Source organism: Peromyscus californicus, unplaced genomic scaffold (genome assembly GCF_007827085.1).
Source record: "Peromyscus californicus insignis strain IS unplaced genomic scaffold, ASM782708v3 Scaffold_10__1_contigs__length_136768540, whole genome shotgun sequence".
NCBI lineage: Eukaryota > Metazoa > Chordata > Mammalia > Rodentia > Cricetidae > Peromyscus > Peromyscus californicus.
In genome coordinates, this window is record NW_026294391.1 from 46222489 (window position 1) to 46243145 (window position 20657).

Consider the following 20657-nt stretch of genomic DNA (forward strand, 5'->3'; position numbering starts at 1 on the left):
ACTCTTTAAGTCAATGATTTTTCCACATGCACCATGAGTAGGAATGTCATAGAGGAGTGTCTTCAATGATCACATTTTGATCTCAGATTCATCCACCTGATATTTCACTCTGGAATTGATTGCACAAGTTTAAATATTTATTCACTGTCTCAAATTATTCTTACTTGGGTAATCTTTAAAACACTAAAATAAATAACCACATGAGCTCATAGTTTGAGATCTAGCCATTTTCTACTAGTTACACTCAACACTTGGTTATTAACTATCTTTCCAGTGAAATTTAAAGACATCAGATTTAAATATCTTAAAAATCACAAAAGATACCAGTATATTGGGGGTTTATTTACTAAACAAAATGTTTCATTCGATAGTGTTATGGCCCTGTGCCTAGCCAGCTGTATTTTGGCTCCTCTTCAATGATAACAAATACAAAGTAAACAGGACCATGTTTATTCAACAACTCCCTACATCAAATTGCTCCATAAGCAGTCTATATGTGAATAAAACACAAAATTAGCTCAATTTATTCTAATTGCATGATTTCTATTATAATTTAAAATCACACTTTTCAAAAGATCATGACAGTTCATTATGTGAAGATATAAATATTTATCAACAGCGTTATTGGAAATGAACTAATAAGCACATCTGAATTATCATTTTAAACATACAACACACTCAACTTAAACATAAAATACAGCAAAAGACCAAGCTGAGATACCCCAAAAGTTACAAAAGACAGCAGATTCACAAAATATTGAAATACGTAATTGAAAATGACTAAACTTTCAGTGACTTCACAAATTAATCAAGGATGTGTATTTCATTGGTCCATTGTTATAGATCTTAGAGGATATTTGAACCTGATTTGAGAGAAATATTAAACATTATTTTTATATTCTGTACTGCTGTGGAATGTTCTGTATGGCAAATGTGTTGCTAATTAGTTAATAAATAAAACACTGATTGGCCATTGGCTAGGCAGGAAGTGTAGGCGGAACAAGGAGGAGAATAAAGCTGGGAAGTGGAAGGCTGAGTAAGAGACACTGCCAGCCGCCATCAGGACAAGGAAGATGTAAAGTACCGGTAAGCCACAAGCCACGTGGCAAGGTATAGATTAATAGAAATGGATTAATTTAAGCTGTAAGAACAGTTAACAAGAAGCCTGCCACGGTCATACAGTTTGAAACCAATATAAGTGTCTGTGTTTACTTGATCGGGTTTGAGCGGCTTGGGACTGGCGGGTGAGAGAGATTTGTCCTGACTGTGGGCCAGGCAGGAAAACTCCAGCTACACTGTACAATATATAGAGATCACAATCTGAAATCACATGCAAATATTTGAAATTTGTAGGCACATGCTGGGATGATCAAATTATATAACTATATAATTTTTGTTCCCCAAACTTTCTACTCATCCAAGGAAATGAAGCCTCAAATTTATTCATTTAACTAAGTTAAAAATGCCAATTTTCATAGGAAACAAGAACCCATTTATTCTCAAGTTATAAGCTCTAACATTTAAAAATACATTTTCAATTCTGTCATCTTTCTAAGTAATCAACACAAAATATTAAAGCCATTTCTTCTCATTAAAGATTAAAATGGAAATTTATTTTATTTATGATATTTTGACATTTTCTTACCTGCGTATTCTTGAGAGTATCATGAGTGGGCATATATACTTGATTTTTGACAGCAAATTATAAATAGCAAAAAAGATATGTAGAATAATTTAATAAATTTGTATTTACTTTAAGGACATAATGGATTTTTTTGATGTTGTATGCTATGTAACTTCAAGGATGTCATACTTATGATTATGATACTTCTGGAGTTATACAACTTGCATGGCTCTTTATAGTGGCCCTGCCTTATTTCAGATCAAACATTGGGACATGAGTATGGATAGAGGCAATGCCATTAAACTGGCTTTTCTTTCAGCACGTACAGCTTAGTAAGGAAAACTAGTAGCTAAAGGCCACTATGATACACCTTTTTACAAGACAGTGTAAGGTCTTTGTATTTACGCAGTAGTCTAGTTAAAACAGGACAAATAAAATTGAGCAGTTATGGCCAGTGGTTGTCCCAAGAAAAATTCAAAATGCGTAGTCTTATGCTGTTTTTCAGTATTGATACTCTGTATTAACAGAATAATTTAACCACAAGAAATTGTCTTTGGACATAGAAGCTAAGTGTTCATTATAGCATTCCTCTTGCTTATGACAAAGCCATCATTATCAAACAAAACACTGTTTTCCCAGTAATTTTCTCAGGGACTATTTTGACTCTGCCTCCAAACATCACTAATTCTTCTTTAAATGTCTCCCTTATAAATTGTTTAACTTTTAATTTGGCCCTTAAATATTAGTGCATCCCTTTGTTCTTGATATTTCTGAGAATTTTTGTGTTTCCCAAACAAAACTCAATGTCCTTCATACCCATTTTTACTGTTCTACAGCTATGGCTCAACTCTACTTCTAAGCCTTTCCTTTGAAACTTCAGCACAGGGATATACTATTTGTATTTTACATGAATATTGATTTTATGTAAGTCAAGAGTCTAGATACAAAAAAAATTTCTTTGAAAAGTGAAGGATTACTGAGGACAGAGATTTCTGAAATTATGTTTTGTTCAAACACATGTCCATATCAAGAACATCATAAGCACATAATAAGTATTCATTTAGTAGTAGGTAAATGTGTAAAGACCATGGATAAGAATTCCAGTGGCCTTTCTCTTGGACTTGTCTCTAATCTGTTACCGATTTTTGTTTAGCTAGTGTGCAGCTTGTTCTGTTTACAGTGGTGCTGTCTGGGCAAACAATGCAGAATTCAGATTGCCATGCAAGTATCCTTGAAAAGAGGAGTACAAAGTGCTGTGACAGTTCAACAGTGCCTCCCCACAATAAGGAGGGCAACTACAGTTCACTAGTTCCCACCTAATTCTCTACAAACCCACCAAACCAGAAAAATTATGTATGAAAATATCAATTATTGTCTTGGTGTTTCAATCTTCTTTCTCCTGGAGTCACTTATATCCGAGCATTCCATCCATTTTCATCAAATTATAAAATAGAGCTACTGTTTAAGGAAAGGCCCATGAGCTCATTAAGTTGACTCATCTCATTATCTGAATTCAAAGTCCAAACTTGCCTCTTGTAAGCTCAAGAACACATTTCAGTAGGAATTCACTGAGATCACCACCAAAAATGGAATCTCTGGAGCTTTGTACATACCATAGCTATAATATTACATAGCTTGCAAAGGAAACCGATTGGTTTGATGTATTAGATGACACTGACATATTTGAAGACTTATTAACTTTCTACTTTCAAAATAGAAATTATAATACAATTACTACATTTCTCCTTTCCCTCTCCTCCCTCCAGGCCATCCCATATACTCTTCCTTGTTCTCTTTCAAGTGCATGGTCTCCTTTTTTCACTAATTGTTCCCACATGCATATATGTACGTGTACATACATGTATATTCCTAAATATAACCTGCTCAGTTGATGTAATGTTATTTGTATGTATGTTTTTAGTGCTGATCATTTGGTATTGGATAACCAGTTGGTGTGCTCTTCCCTGGGGAAGAAATTTTCTTCCACTCTCAGCATTCCTTGTTTACCTGCAGCTCTTTGTGTAGGGTTGAGGCCTTGTGGCCTTTTCCCCTATTGGTCTCATCCTTGTTCAGTTCACAGTGGAGCAGCCATGTTGGTGAGACTTTATGGGTATAGATTCTGACATTACTTGGAGACGCAATTTCACAGCAAACTCCCTGATCCTCTCTGGCTCTTCCCCCACTTCTATAATGTTCCCTGAACCTTAGGTTTGGGAGTGTTTCAAAGATGTGGGTTCCACAGCTCTGTGGTTTGATTGGCTGTGGTTTTCTAAAGCACTGGAGACCTGTTTTTAAATATACACTGACATCTGAGTTCATAACAACACAGATTCTCATGTAGAAAATCTGATAATAAAATTGAGCCTCTTTGACTTATGAAATTTCATATCTCAGTCCAAATGCTTATACCTTTTATTTACTGGTCCAAGGAACCATGTTTGAAATGTGAATTGCTAAGTATCATAATTTTGTAAAAAATATTGATAATAAAGTACCAGCTCAAGTTGCTAGAGAATCTGCTGACAGTGCCCAAGCCAATATAGAATGGGCAATTTGGCAGACCTGAAAATCAACCATATGAGAGACATAGTTGTGTCATTATCCTTTTAATCATCCTCTGATTAAAAATTACTGAAGCATGAGCAATATCTAAACACAAACCCTGGTAATATAGTTTTCAAAAAGAAATGTATATTTAAAACATTAAGTTCTTATCCTTGCACTGACTTTTTTTATTCTTTTGATTTTTTTTGCAAAATTTAGATTAAGAAGTTTATAATCAAGAAAAAACATTAGCAAATTGTAATTCTAAGTCAACTTCAAACTGAAAATTTAACTTCAAAACTAATATAATTTGAAATGAGGGACAAGGATATGAAAGGATATTATATAAAATGCACATTAAGTTATGGGTGATAGCAAGCATTTCAAAATTAGGAATGTGCTAACTAACAGATGTTAATTTAAAAATTTAGAGTAATATTAGAACCAAACAGTTCTCTTTGGTAATCAAGATGCAAATCATATTACTATAAAAAATCATGGATTATGTGAAAAATGTGTTAAGCAAAATGTTTGATTGTAATGATCATAGGAAATGAATTTTTAAAAGGTAGCATAATAACTATATTTTAAAACCTTAAAGTATAGTGGTTTTATATAATGGATACCCAATTAATGGTTCCTAAATGAATAACCCAGTAAAGATTAAAGGCTTCCAAAATATATAATCTTAAAAGCAACTCAGAAGTTCTTTTTTTTATTGAGGATGGACAGAGAGGGAAGGCAATGAAAGAGATTTTTTTTTATAATTTAATTTAATTTTACATATCAGCCATGGATTCCCCTGTCCTCCCTCCTCCCACGCCCCCCCCTTGCCCTCTCCCCAGCCCACCCCCAATTCCCATCTCCTCCAGGGCAAGGACTCCCCTGGGGATTCAGCTCAGCCTGGTAGATTCAGTAGAGGCAAGTCCAGTCCCCTCCTCCCTTCACCCAGGCTGAGCAAAGTGTCCCTCATGCACTAAGGACAGGTCCCGGTCCCACTGCCTGGAGGTCTCCCAAACAGTTCAAGTTAATCAAATGTCTCACTTATCCAGAGGGCCTGATCCAGTTCTTAAAATAATTTTTCCTTTGACAGTTTGGGATTCTGACTGAAAAGTTGTTACATTCTCTATTGAATTATGGCAACTTTAGACACTAAAGGAAAAAGTGTTGGATACATGAGTAATAGTGGACTATATTTTCTCAGTTGCTAAAGAGATTAAATAAACATCTTAATATATTAAGATATATATATATATATCTCTTCCAAAGTTCCTCCCAAGTTTTCCACACTCCAGTGGATGATCATAAACCCATGCACATAAAGACAGTACTGACTGGAATAAAAGCTAGAAAAGAGGACATTTAATTGAAAGAGGGACATGGCAAGAAAGTTCTGGGATGAATTGGATGGAAGTGGAGGTAGAAATGATTAAAACACATTGTATACATATATGAAATTCTCAAAGAATGAATAAAAACGTAATTTAATCATGGTATATGCTGCTAAGCTATGAGAATAAAGGGAGATTGTGTGAAAGGGTTGCTATCCTACATAAGAGAGATTTGTGTTCACTCTTTCTAAAAAGAGTATGTACATCTTTTGCTAAAGCACTGTGATATGACTATCAAAAGTTTAGCACACTTTTCTGTGTAGTTGTTAGTAACTGAATTTCTATCTCTGTTCAGATAGTGATTGTTTGTTAACGGTAGAAACTAACTTATCAGTGTCTTGATTGTCTTACAAACATTAAATGGTTATTTGAGGTGCATTCTCCAATTCTCAATCACACTGAACAACAATGTGATTGTTCAAATGATATTAAATGGAGTGACTGTTTAGTTGCACTATCATAAGTAGCTACAACATAATAATTTTAATAAACATTTCAGTAGTGTGCAAAAACAGAAACAAATTTTCATTTACTTCATATATATGAAATAGACTCAAACTAAACTGAGACAGTATATAGTAAGAAGACATCTACTACCCAACCATTTTACTAGAAGAACTTTAGCTAGCCATGTGAAAATAGCAGATGTATGGAAGCTTGGAGTCAGTAATTTCATAAGTCACCACGCATTTTATGTACACATGTATTCTCTTTCATCACTTATGCTCTGGACTGAAAATTGCATATACATTACATTTTTTCCATTTTCAGAATAAAAATTTTCAAAAGCTACACTTAATTAAAAGTTCTGTATATATCTGGATTTGATAATCAAGAAATGAAGGTATTGTCAAATAAGAATACTTGTGCCAAAGTTTCAGTGTGTTTCTACAAAAATGTCTACATATTTAGCTTCAGTTGATACTTATCTTTGGACTAGATGAGAGAATCATTCCACTTTTTTCCATATTGACAGGATAAAATGTAAAACCACGGGAGAAAGAAGAGTAAATTTTGGCATGATAAGTTACAACAATTTTTAATAAAAATTCCACATGAAGATGTGTCTTTAGGTGATCTAAAAAAATCTTGTGATACAAAAAATGTGTTTCAAACTTTTAATAAGTATGTATGTGATATGTTTTTTTTAAAACAAAACAAAACAAAACAAAAACAGAACAATGTGACTGGAAGAATATCAAGTCTCCAGAGATGTCTGTGCCCTAATCCCTGCAACCTTAAATATGCTACATTGTATTTTGTTAGGATGTGCTATGTTATGTGATAGAATGTGATGTTATGATATGTTATATGGTAAAGAGATGTGCAGTTGGGATTAAAGCTACAATTCATGTGAGCTTCAAATAAATACAATATTCTGGATCATTCATTTGGTCTGAGTATACTCTGAAGAGTTCTCGCAAGGTACTTGCCTAGCATCTACAAGGCCATGGGTTTGTTCCCCAGTGCCAACAGCCAAACAAATAAATGGAAGAGGTCGGCAGAAGAGGTCAGAAAACATCTATGTGGTTATGAAAGAGATAGAATGATGCACCAGTAGAAGAGACTGACTTATTTGCTTATCTTCATAATGTTGTTCTATATATGGTTTGGTAATGAACTGTGAATAAACAGCACATTGTTTCTACCAGCATATGCTTAATCTCCTTCATTTAATAGTGTGCCAGCAAGGTAGTTAACAGCTAGAATACAAACCAGAAATTTGTCAGTTTTCTTGCTCTGTAGCAACCACTAGATTCATATGTCACAGTTTATTTGGGGATTCTACACTTGGTGGGTGGTCATTGTTTTTCATTTGATCCTGTGATAAATCAGTAATACATAGCTACATGGAGATGGAGGAATGGATATATCTGTGTGTAGACATCTTGTTGTAAATCTGTGTCTTTTACGGGTACCTTATTGAGATTAACTTTCAAAACCTGATTTCTGCATATACAAACTATGTGGGGTGATTAATTGCAAGTTAGACATTCTCACTGGAACACTCAGTCCATTATCTTTCATATTTTTTTCATTCTCTTTGTCTTGTGTTACTGAATTCTGAATACTTTTTATCATAATCAGTTCTTACTTCCATTGCTTTTATTTGTAGCTACAACCAATTTTCTTTGAAAATTTAATTTGTTATGGTGGTCCATAATCTTAGAATGTCACATCCGTTTTCAAATATGCTGCACCAATTTTCAGTTTATGTCATCTACCACAAATATTTTCTTCCTTTAATTTCTTGAAAATAGTTGGTTCTATAAAATACATTCTAATTATGGTTTCCACTCCCTCTACTCCTTCTAGATCCTCCCCACCTTCCCTCCTATCTGGATCCACCCTCTTTCTGTCTCTCACTAGAAAACAAACATACATCTAAGAGAGAATAATAAAATAAAATATAACAAAATAAAACAAAAGAACAAATTGCCCAAGAAAAGGCACAAAAAATAGAGATGCAGAAATACACTTGTTCACATACCAAGAAATACAACAAAAGTATATAAATAAAAGTAAAATAAAAAATAAATAAAATAAAAAATTTAAAAAGTCCTGATTTGGCATCATTAGACAAGGAAACTGCAAAGATGCCATTGAGTTCCTTTTCTGTTGGCCATCTACTGCTAGGCGTGCAGCCTTCTTTAAGAGGAGTTTGTTTAACTAGTGAGAATCCTTTGAACAAAAGTATGTTTTTACTTGCAAGTGCATGTTAATTGGAGATTGCTTCTGTGTTAAGAGATGGAGACAAGTGTCCCCTTCTTTCAGTTCTAGGACCCCATCTGTATTAGACACATGCAAGCTCTGTGCATGAAGCTTCAGTCTCTACGAGTTCATATATGCATCCATACTGCGGTGTTAGTAAGACCTTAGTTCCTTGGTGTCTTCCATTCCCTCTGGCTCTTCCACTCTCTCTGACTCTTCTTCCACAGGGTTCTCTGAGCCCTGAGGGAGAGATTAGATGGAGACATCCTGTTTAGGACTGAGTGATTTAAGTTCTCTCACTGTCTGTGTATTGTCAGGCTGTAAGTCTCTGCATTTGTCCCCATCTGCTGCGAAAAAAAGCTTCTCTGATAATGACTGAACAAGGCACTTATCTCTGAGTATAGCAGAATGTTACTAGGAATCATTTTAATGATACATTTCTTTTGTAAAACATTAGTATTTGCTTTTTCCCTAGGTCACTGCACTATCCAGTCTCGGGGTCTTGGTCACCCAAGCAGTTTGGGCATGGGCTTCTTCTCATAAACTGGGCCTTAAATCTAATAAGCTATTTACTCCCACAAACTTTGTGTTACCATTGCAATAGCATATCTTGCTGACAGTACATCATATATCAAAGGGTTTGTAGCTGATTTGGTGTTTATGTTTCTCCTTTGTCTTGTGTTATGTTTCTCCTTTGGAGCATGCTGTTTACCTTCTGGTTGCGAGAACATCAGTGAGTAGTGGTAAAGGTTCTATGTAAACACCAGCTTGTGTTCTCCATGTTCAATGGTTTGTGTAGGTGTTATTGTCTGCAATGAAGTCTTGTCAGTTTGTGGAGAGCAACCCATAGCCTTTGCAAAAACCTGGGACCATTGGATCCCATTTACCAACAAAGTAAGGCTTCATTTGGTGATGAGAGATGTCCAGTTGGGCTTGTGGTCATTTGAATAAAATGGCCCACATAGGCTTATATATTTGAGTGATTAGGAATCAGGGAGTGGTATTACTTGAATGGATTAGGAGGTGTGGCTTTGTTAGAGGACATGTGTCACTGGGGTTAGACTTTTGGGTTTCAGAAGCCCGGGCCAAGTCCAGAGTCTCTATTTCTCAGCCAGTGGATCAGGAGGTAGCTCTCAGCTGCTTCTCCAGCATGATTTCTACCTGTTTACCACTATACTTCCCTCCATGATGATAATGGATGATACCTCTGAAAATGTAAGTTAAGCCCTTAATTAAATGTTTTCTTTTACAAAAGCTGACTTGGATATGGTGTCTCTTCATATATGGACATCTAGGACACTGATTTCCATGATGGCCATACAAATTTGCACTCCCACCAGCAACAGGTGAGTGTTCCCCTACTCCACATCCTCATCAGCAAGAACTGTTGTTTGTTTTATTAATCTTAGTCATTGTGAATGCTGTTAGATGAAAATCCCAAAGTACTTTTGATTTGCATTTTCCTGATGACTATTGTTGAACATTTCTTTAAGTGCTCCTTAGCCATTGAGTTTCCTGTTTTGAGAATTCTCTATATAGAATTGCATCCGTTTTAAAAATTGGGCTATTTGTTTCCTTCATATCTATTTTTTAGGTCATTTTACATTTTGGATATTAGCCCTCTATCAGATGTGTAGTTGGTAAAAATCTTTTCCCCTTCTGTTGGCTGCTGCTTTGTCCTTTGCCTTACAGAAGTTTTTCAGTTTAATGAAGTCCTATTTATTAACTGTTGATATTACTGCCTATACGAATGGTGTTCTGTTTAGAAAGTTGTCTCCTGTGTCGATGCATTCAAGGCTATTCCCCACTTTCTCTTCTACCAGATTCAGTGTGTCTGGTTTTATTTGATGTTTCTGATCTAATTGGCATTGAGTTTTCTGCAGAGTGATAACTGGATCTATTTGAGTTCTTTTACATGCAGACCTCCAGGTCGAGCAGAACCTTTTCTTGAATGTTTATTTTTTTTCTATTTTTGGCTTGTAAAATTAAAAATCAGGTGTCCATAGGCATGTGGAATATGTCTGGGTCTTTAGAATGATTCTTCTAATTAACATGTCTGTCTTTGTGCCAATATCATTCTGTTTTTATTATAGTAGCTCTGTAGTACAATTTGAGGTGGGGGATGGTAATACCTTCAGCAGTTTTTATTATTCAGGATTATTTAGTTATCCTGTGTGTTTTGTATTTCCATATGAAGCTGAAAAACATTGTCCTTTCAAGATTTATGAAGAATTGTGTTTGAATTTTGATGGGGATTGGATTGAATCTGTGAATTGCTTTTGGTAGGATGGAATTTTTTTAATATATTTATCCTACCAATCCATGAGAAAAGGGGATCTTCCCATCTTTTGAGATCTTAAGCTTCTTTCTACAGTGTCTTAATGTTTTTATCCTACATGTCTCAAACTTGCTTGGTTAGAGATACCCCAAAGATATTTTATATTATTTGCAACTATTGTGAAATGTGTTGTTTCCCTGATTTCTTCCTCAGTCTTTTGTCATTTGTACATAGGAAAGTTATTGATTTTTGTAAATAACTTTGTTTCCAGCTACATTGCTGAATTTGCTTATCAGCTGTAGGAGTTTCATGGTGGAATTTTTAGGGTCATTTATGTATACTATCATATTGTCTGAAAATAGAGATATTTTGAATTTTTCCCTCCAATTTGTTTTCCATTGATCTCTATCAGTTGTCATATTGCTCTAGCTATGACTTCAATTAGTATATGTAATATGCATGGATAGAGTGGACAACTATTACTTGTTCCTAATTTTAGTAGAAATTCTATAAGTTTCTCTCCATTTAGGTCGATGTTAGCTGTGGGCTTGCTGTAAATTACATTTACTATGTTGAGCTATGTCCTCTGTATACCAAGTCTCTCCAAAACTTTTATCACACAAGGGTGTTGCATTTTGTCAAAGGCCGTTTCTACAATGAATGAGAATATCATATTTTTTTCCAGTTTGTTTATATGGGAGATTATATTTATCAATTTACAAATATTGAATCATCTCTACATTTCTGAGATGAAGCCTATTTGATCATGATAGTCTATTATTTTGATGTGTCTTGAATTTGGTTTGTAAGCATTTTATTGAGAATTTTTTCAATTATGTTCATAAAGGAAATACGCCTGTAAGTCTCTTTCTCTGTTGGGTCTTTATGTGGTTTAGGTATGGATTGACTGTGGCCTCATGAAATCAGTTGGGCAGTGTGCCTCTATTTCTATTTTGTGGAATGCTTTGAGGATTATTGGTATAATTCTGTGCTAAAACCACTTGGCTCTGGGCTTTTATTTTTTGGTAAAATTTTAATCACTGCTTCTGTTTCAGTAGGGGTATAAGTTGTTTATTTGATCTTGATTTAACTTTGGTAACTGGTATATATCAAGAAAACTATCCATTTATTTTTGATTTTCCAACTTGATATAGTACAGGTTTTTAAAGTATGTCCTTATGAGTCTCTGGATTTCCTTGGTATCTGTTTTTATCTTTAATTTTGTTAATTTGTCTAAGGATTTTTCAATCTTTGATTTTTTTCAAAGAACCAACTCTGTTGTATTGATTTTTTGTATGATTGTTTTGTTGTTGTTGTTGTGTGTTTGTTTCTATTTTATTGATTTCAACCCTGAGTTGACTATTTCTTGTTGTCTTGTGGGTGAGTGTCAGTATGTGATGTAAGCTGTAGTAGTATATCTTTTACAAAAAAAGTGTGCCCTTGTGTTTGGTGTATAGATGTTAAGAATTGAAATGTCATCTTAGTGGATATTTCCTTTGATGAGTATGTAGTGGCCTTCCCTATCTCTTCTGAGTAGTTTTGATTTTAAGTCTATTTTGTCAGATATTAAATGGACTACACAGGATTACTTACTAGGTCCATTTACTTGGAATACCTCCTTACACCCTTTACCCTTAGATGATGTCTATCCTTCGTGTTAAAGTGTGTTTTCTTGTATGCTGCAGAAGGATGGATCCTGTTTTTGTATTCATTCTGCTAGTCTTTGTCTTTTTATTGGGGAATTTAGAGCATTGATGCTGAAAGATATCAATGACCAGTGGCTGTTAATTCCTGTTATGTTTTTGGTGTGTGTGTGTGTGTGTGTGTGTGTGTGTGTGTGTGTGTGTGCACATGTGAGTATAACCTAATTCCTGTATCAAAGACCCAATTCCAGTTTTCTTATCATCTACTAATGCCATTGTTATTCCATTCACTTTGTCAGGCTTTTGTCTGTTACCTCCTTGATTTTAGGAGATACTTTATACCCAACACAACAGTGAATAAAAAGTGTGGAAAGTGGGTATCTTCATCATTTTCTTGACTGTAGATGGAAAACTTGTTTTTTTAACAATTAAATATTATGTTAACTGTAGGGACTTTTTATTAAGAAATTTTTATTCATTTTTCATACCAATCTGATCCCCCTCTTCTCTCCTCCCATCCCTCCAGCCTCCCCCCACAACCCACCCCTCTCATTCTCTCCCACAAGAAGGTAAGTCCTCCCATGAGGAGTCAGCAGAGCCTTTTACATTCAGTAGAGGCAGGTCCAAGCCCCTTCCCCTGCATGTTCTTTGTAAGTCAAAAATATCCCTAATATTCCTAGTAGGCTAAGTTTTATTATCATCAATGTGGGTTTATTTCTACATCTATAGTTATGAACACTTGATTTTCCTTTTTCATTTTTTTAAGACAGGCTTTCTCTGTGTAGTAGCTCTTGCTGTTCTGGCACTTCATTGTAGCCCAGGCTGTCCTTGAACTCACAGAGATCCACTTGCCTCTTTCTCCCGAGTACTGGGATTAAAGGTATGCACCACCATGCTGGGCTAAATTTCCTTCTCTTATTGATGTGAGTAAGTTATATAGTAATATATAATTTAATGTTGAATGTTTTGTTCTATTAAGACAAGATATCACTATGTATCCTAGGCTGGCCTGGAACTCATTATGTACACCAAGCTAGCCTCAAACTCAAAGAGATCTTCGTGCCTCTGCTTCCTGAGTGTTGAGCTTAAAGTGGAGTGTTGCCATGCTGGGCTGAGTTTTAATGTTTATACAGACTTGCACACCTGCAGTCTATGTGGTCATCATTTATAATCTGTTTCACACATTTAAGGGCTTGATTTACTGCTATGAGTGTGTGTCTTGTTATTATCCTTTTCTGATGAATCTAAGAAAAGTACTTGATTTTCAGGTTCATTCACTCTTTTCCATGTTGTTACAGCAGAGCAAAACCATGCAATCTCCTTACATAACAGACACAGAACTAGTTTTATACATCAATTTATTTTATTTCATTTTATTTATGGGAGTATTTTGCCTGAAAAAAATATATATCTCACATGGATGTCAGAAGAGGGCATTAGATCCCCTGGGACTGGAGTTATAGATTGTTGGGAGCTACCACAATGGGTGCTGGGAGTAAAACCCTGGTCCTTTGGAAGAGCAGCCAATGCTCTTAACTACTGAGTCATCTCCATGATCCCTGCCAATTAATTTTTGATAGACAATATTTGTGAGAAATATCTTTGGATTGACATCACTTCTTTTGAGAAATGAAAATCTTCACTCTATTAGTGTCACTATTTATCCTAGCATTCAAAGATACAGTCTGCCCTTGGCAAATATAGTTTCCCTTTGTCCTGAAGGAGTATGACTTTAACAACTCAGTTCTTAGTGAGTGGATTAACAGACTATCCCAACAATTTACATCATTTTGCATTCCATCAGCAAAGCTATTAATTTGACTGTTGCTATTTCCTTGTGAGGCTAAGAAAGTTACAGCCATAGAACTCAGATACTTCTTTGTGAAGTCAGGTTACCTCTTTGGCTTTTACCTCTTTTTCTGTGTTTCCCTGACTATCCTGCTGTATATGTGATGCTTTGAGAAGACTTAAGGAAAGAACTGGCCATCTTACCTACTTGTCACTTCTACAGTTGAAACACAACTGCTTTTAATATTATATTTTCATTAAGCTAGTCTTTAAGATGCAAACTGTTAGGGAGTGCTCTTAGCTAAGACAGTTAGGAAGCTGACAGGGGTCATCTCTCAGAGGGCTAGCCTCATTACCTCTTCATGTATTTATAATAAAAGGAGCATATCTCATTTATCATTCTCTCAATTTAAGACATGAAAATGCTGGCCATATGAAAATACTGGAATCTAATGGAGTGGGAGGATTTTTTTATAAAGGAAATGAAAGCAAAATCTTTTCAAACACTTTTAGTCTTGACATCTACTTTTTTTTCTTGAAAACATCTTGTTCACCTTGGAAAACACAGTTTGTCTGGCCTATTTTCCTGTATGCATAGCATAGGGCATGCTGTTATGTTATGTTATGATGTGCAGGGGGTGTTAACGTAGAATTTTCCTGATCAAATAGATTCTTCAACTTAATCTCAGTAATTTCTAATTGAAGAATAAGTGTATGGACTGATTCTGTTATGATTGAGAGGAACTAAATTAGGTCCATATGGTTTTACACTAGGGATATGTTTTATTTCAAATCTCATTCTTAAAATCCACACATTTGAAGGAAGCAGAAAACAACAGATAAATTTACTGAAATTAAACACAGAAGATGTTCAGTGACCTATATAATGAGCAATTGAAAATAAACAGGATTTTAATTTCTCTAAATGTTCAAGCATGTAATTTTTAAAATTCATTTTACAATCTAGGCTATTTGATAGCAATTGAGTTGTAATTGCTCAAGAGTATGTTCCAACACAGTTATTAAAGAAATCAATGATTGCCTGAGGTAGATAGCTATGGTTTAAATCTATACAAATTAGTTATCATTGATCTAGCTGACACTTACTACATTTATATATTAATTCTCCTTGTTTATTAGCCAAAGGCAGTTTACATAAATTCACAATCATGATTCTTCATGCATAACAAATATATTTTAAAAACAAATGTCATTGATTAATATTGTCTAAGAATCATCATTTTTCTGGTTCTCTAAAGAAAACATATTTTAAGAAAGTTATTTGAAAAATAGAACTTAGTGTTTAGCAGCGTGGGATGATACTTTAAGAATATTTCTATCAATTTACAAAATCAAACCTTTGCTATTCAAATTGGGTTTCTGTATTAATCAGAGTTCTCTAGAGTAACAGAACTGATAGAATGAATCTCTCTAGTATACAAAGAAGATTGATTAGAGTGATTTACAGGCTATGGTCCAGCTAATCCAACAATGGCTGCCTATGAACAACAAGTCCAATAATCCAGTACTTGCTCAGTCCACAAGGCTGGTTGTCACAGCTTGTCTTCAGTATATTCTGAAATCCCTAAGAAGTAGACCCTAACACCAGTGAAGGAATGGTCTTTCTAGCAAAGTGAGGGCAAACAATCAAAGAACAACAGCTCCCTTCTTCCATGTCCTTTATACACGCTTCAAGCGGAAGGTATGACCCAGATTAAAGGAATGTCTGCCTGCTTCAAATTACAGATTAAAGGAATGGATTTTTTCCCAGCTCAAAAATACCTGTATTAAATGTGTGTCTTTCTAACCCAAAGATCTAGATTAGAAGTGGATCTTCCTACTTCAAATTAAGTAAAATTCCATTGCAGATGTGCCCTCCTTTTTTTAGATTTTGGTTAATTCCAAATGTAGTCAAGTTGATAACCAAGAAGAGCCATCACAGTACTTTTATTTATTCAAAATCTTCCTGTATGTAATTAATTTATTATTTTCATCTTCACAAGTGAGAAGCAGTTGAAGGACTTTCTCAACTGAACATAACTGTTGAGGTGTATCAGGGGGCTTTCTTCATTATGCCCAAATACCAGAAAGAAACATTTTATGAAGGGAGAAGCATTGATTTTTGTACATAGTTTCAGAAGTTTCAGCCCATAGACCAGGTTTATCAGCCCTTGTAGTGGTACAATATGACATAGCATAGGAGTTCAGGCTGCAGGAACTTCAGAGGATCAGAAACTAAACCAAACCAAATAAACACAAATCCCAGAAGAGATTATGAACTTATCATATCTTTCGAGGATACCTGAAATGACAAACTTCCTTTATACCACTTCCTAGTAGCTGATGACCAACTCTTTTTTCTTGAGTGCCTTGGTACATTCAAGATTCAGATCATAAAAGGTGTTGAAGTATGATTTCTGGAGGTTTCATGTGCACAATTTTATAACATTTTCCAAATCCAATATCAAAAATTATAATATTGTTTTATCTCTTAAATTTAGAATAAGTCCCAGTGATGATCTCAGACTGAGGGTATTAAGAAACTTCTTAAACAAAAATCAATTACTCTCTTCTTTTAACATAGAATTTCTTAACACAAAAACTGGTTGGAAATAGGGAAAAATTCACCCATGGCCTGTAGTTAATATAGTATCAGTGATATGCTCGCTATTTAATAGCTGTACCAATGATGTAGCTTGGCTTTTCTCCTCTATATCATAGATCAAAAATTGTTTATTATTCTAACAAATATTATGAGGATAGAGGTAGAATATAATATAATATATCAGATGGGAAACTAGTCATTTGACTTAGTAACTTTTAATGATGTTAGACCAAAATAAGTAGGTCATAAACAGAAATCAAACCAACATTTTGTAGGGATATTAATATGGCAGTGGTTATTGTTGTATACAAGACTTATTATCTTCAAAATTCAGAAAGTGAATAGTATGTGAAATGATGTTTTACTGGAAGAAGTTGGTTATAATTTTTTAATAATCAGATATTTTACACAATGGTATACTAATATTAATTTTATCTAAGTTATTTAGATTGAACATGGATATCAAGGCTGTTCATTTTTTATTTTATATATATATTTGGTTTTTCGAGACAGGGTTTCTCTGTGTAGCTTTGCTCCTTTCCTGGAACTCACAAAGATCCGCCTGCCTCTGCCTCCCAAATGCTGGGATTAAAGGCATGAGCCACCATCACCTGGCTTTTTATGATATTTTGATCGAATTCTGAATTGTTCTCTATGACAATTCCTCTATACATTGAAGACAAGTTTTGGCTTTTAACTATATAAACATGTTTGCTGCCTGGAAACCTTGAGGATGTTTTAAATCTCAAATTTCCAAGGGCTTTGAATAAGATATTTGTTTCATAAGCAGACTAAACAGAAATTGGATATAAGGAAATGAGAGCTCACTTGATAAACTCAATGTCCATTTCTCTGGTTGCAATGTTGTAAAGCTGCTTTGCCAGTAATCACCATAATTAGTTTATGCTGCTTTTTTCATCACCACTTTTTTCTTTTTTAATTCATTTATATTTTAAGCAAATTAATTCATTTTACATTCCAACCACGGTATCCCCTCCCTCCTCTCCTCCCATTCCCTCCTCAAACTTTTTCTTCCCCCAATCCACTATTTCTCTGTTTCTGTTCCATAGAGTGCCAGGACCCAGAGCTGGATACCCCAGAGACCTAGGATATAACAAAATATGATTGGAGAAAAAAAATTCAAAATAATGATACCTAATGACATTCTGCTATACTCATAGATCAGTGACTACCCCAATTTTCATCATCATCAGTTTTTAAATATCAAATGTGCCTGAAAAGCATAACATTGAAATTTGGAATATATCTACATCTATATCATCTATATCTACATCAATATCTACATCTCCATATATATATCTTTTTTTTTTTTTTTGGTTTTTCGAGGAAGGGTTTCTCTGTGTAGCTTTGCGCCTTTCCTGGAACTCGCTTTGTAGACCAGGCTGGCCTCGAACCCACAGAGATCCGCTTGCCTCTGCCTCCCGAGTGCTGGGATTAAAGGCGTGTGCCACCACTGCCTGGCCTAATACCTATGTCTTATAAAAACATTCATAGAGACAAGCTTGAGCATTAATGTTTTGATAAACAAGTGATAAGATGCTCTATAATTAAAACATTTAAAGAAAAACTATCTCATCTAGGCCATGATTTTGGCTAAATTGATCTTGTGTGGACCTCTGCAGGTAAACATAGCTGTTGTGAGTTCATGAGTGGAATTCATATGTCATGTTCAAAAGATAGCATTTCATAGCATTTCTTTTTGTCTTCTGGCTTTTAGAATATTTCTGTCTCCTCTTTCATGGTGATCCCTTAGCCTTGGTGGGAGGAGGTTGATAAAGATTCCCTTCCTGAGGAGTTATTGGCAGTTGATAATTTCTGAGGGCAGAAGAGTCTTCCTTTTTTTTCATGTGTGGTCCGTGGTAGGTTCCCCATGCTCCAGTGGATGGCACTACACCCATGCACATATGGATAGCACTAACTAGACTTACTGGGCTATCAGAAAACAAAACAAACAAACAACCAAACAAAGAACAAAAAAACAAACACAAATTTGGAAGTGGTACATGTTGGGGGATACAAGAAGTTTGAGGATGGAAATAGTGGTTGAATAAAGTCATATTTAATTGTATATGTGTATGGAATTATTAGGAATAAGGACAATTATTTTTAATATTTTTAAGAAGCATTTTCAATAAAGAATGCAATTAAGTCAATAATTATGATCATTTATTAATGTTATTTCTTGTTTGTGAGTCAAAGGTAACTTCTATATATGACTCATTGCACACGATTAATTTAAAATTTTGTTGATTTATATTCTCAAAAATTGTTGCCACCTTTGAATCTACATTTTCACTATGAGGATATAATAGTATAATTTTTTTTTCTGAATAAGAGTTTCACTCTGAAGCACATGCTGGCCAGGAACTCCCTGGCTGGCCTCAAATTCATGATAGTATGCCTGTCTCCGCCTCCTAAATCTTGGATTCTACATGAGCCACCATGCCTAAAAATTATTTCAATCAGTTTCTTTCTTTTTCTTAATGTGGCTCATGTTTTTTCAGTATCTTTCTAGGAGACAGAAGAGAAAGCATGAATCGGGACTTCTTTAGAGTTAGGTTAATATTTCCACCTTACCCAAATGGCATATATTAAGACATTGACGATGGACTCTATATTCAGTTCTGAACATGCTTTGTATCCAGTCCTTGTTTTAGAATGAAACTCTCCCTACTTGAGTAATTTTGTATCCATCCTTTATGTTTGGCATGAAACATTTAAACTTCTGTTCCTATTTCACCTCTCCAGTTATATGGTTTTATATTTTGAATTGTGTATGAAGCTCCCCTGTCACTACATATTCATTTCAAGTTGCTAATTCCATCCACTGTGACTTCTCATGAGATTTACTAAAGGATACCCAAATGAGGGAAGACACATGAACACAAGATTATGCCATGTGTAAGTTGTACCAGTTCAGATAATTACTACAATGTAAGAATGAACATCTTTTCTAGGAGATGAGCTGTCTAGTTTTCCGTACTTGAATCACGTTTACAACAGTTGATAGGTTCGACATCAAGCCAATCAAGTAATTTTTATTCAAACAAGTCTTTTATTGTCACAAAAGACATCCCAAATCATACTTGCAATTCAGGGTCTTGTTTCTGGAGCTTAGGTCTTAGCTATCAGCCTCTTGCACTGTTTCCTTTACAGACACATAGTACCATCCAAAAACTTTCTGATATCCTTGGTTTTGAACTGTTGTGGCTTGCTGTATCAGAGCCATTGAATTTGAAACAAGTTCAGTATTATTTTCTTCAAGGATTGATTCATGCTTCTGGGCTTCAGAGACAGAACAAGCAACACCTGTTCTCATCCAAATCCTGTGGATGTATTTTCCACCCAGGAAATTTCAGGCTTCAATCAAAGACCCATTCTCCTGAATAATGATGTTGACAAGGAAAAGAGCATGCACAAATCTTGTCTTGTAATGGAAGACAAACATATCCTTGATCATGTCATGAACATGCCTGCAAATGGTTCGGACAGTGGCCAGTTACTTCCTGTTACCCCATCATTTGTCAGCCTGGAGCCTCTTCTTTTTCTTTCCAAGGAGACTCAGGTCTACATTGATGTGATTGAAGTCACTCCAGAGGGTCACTTTGGGACCCTTCATAATGACTATATACCCCTTCCTAGTGATGTCAACATTTTCTGGAGTGTCTATAGTCTGATTATTAAGACTCATTTTCATTATACTAGTGGATAAGGCAAAGAGACAGCAATTGAGTAATTTTTAGATAATGCCTCAGATCAGCAGAAAGGTCATATATACACCCCATGCCAAGTTAGAACCTATTAGTATAAGTGGAAGAGATGGTACTAGAACTCATGCATGGGTAGAACATGTACCATTCATGGTAGAAGATGTGACAACACATAATAAAGGCTCACTTTCTTCTGGGATAGTTATGCAACACATATCAAGGTTTTTTTTTTCCTCAGTATTCTTTCTTATTATACTTTATTCATATTTTATTTGATTTTTAATAATAATAATAATTTTGATCATATAGAAACAATAATCATAACAATTTTGATCATATTC

The 20657-nt window shown here is 34.9% G+C and overlaps 1 pseudogene; it reads right to left on the reverse strand.

Moving 5' to 3' along the window:
• Positions 1-19727: 19727 nt before the first annotated feature.
• LOC128116574 (60S ribosomal protein L9-like) lies at positions 19728-20303 on the reverse strand (annotated as a pseudogene).
• Between the last annotated feature and the right edge of the window lie 354 nt (positions 20304-20657).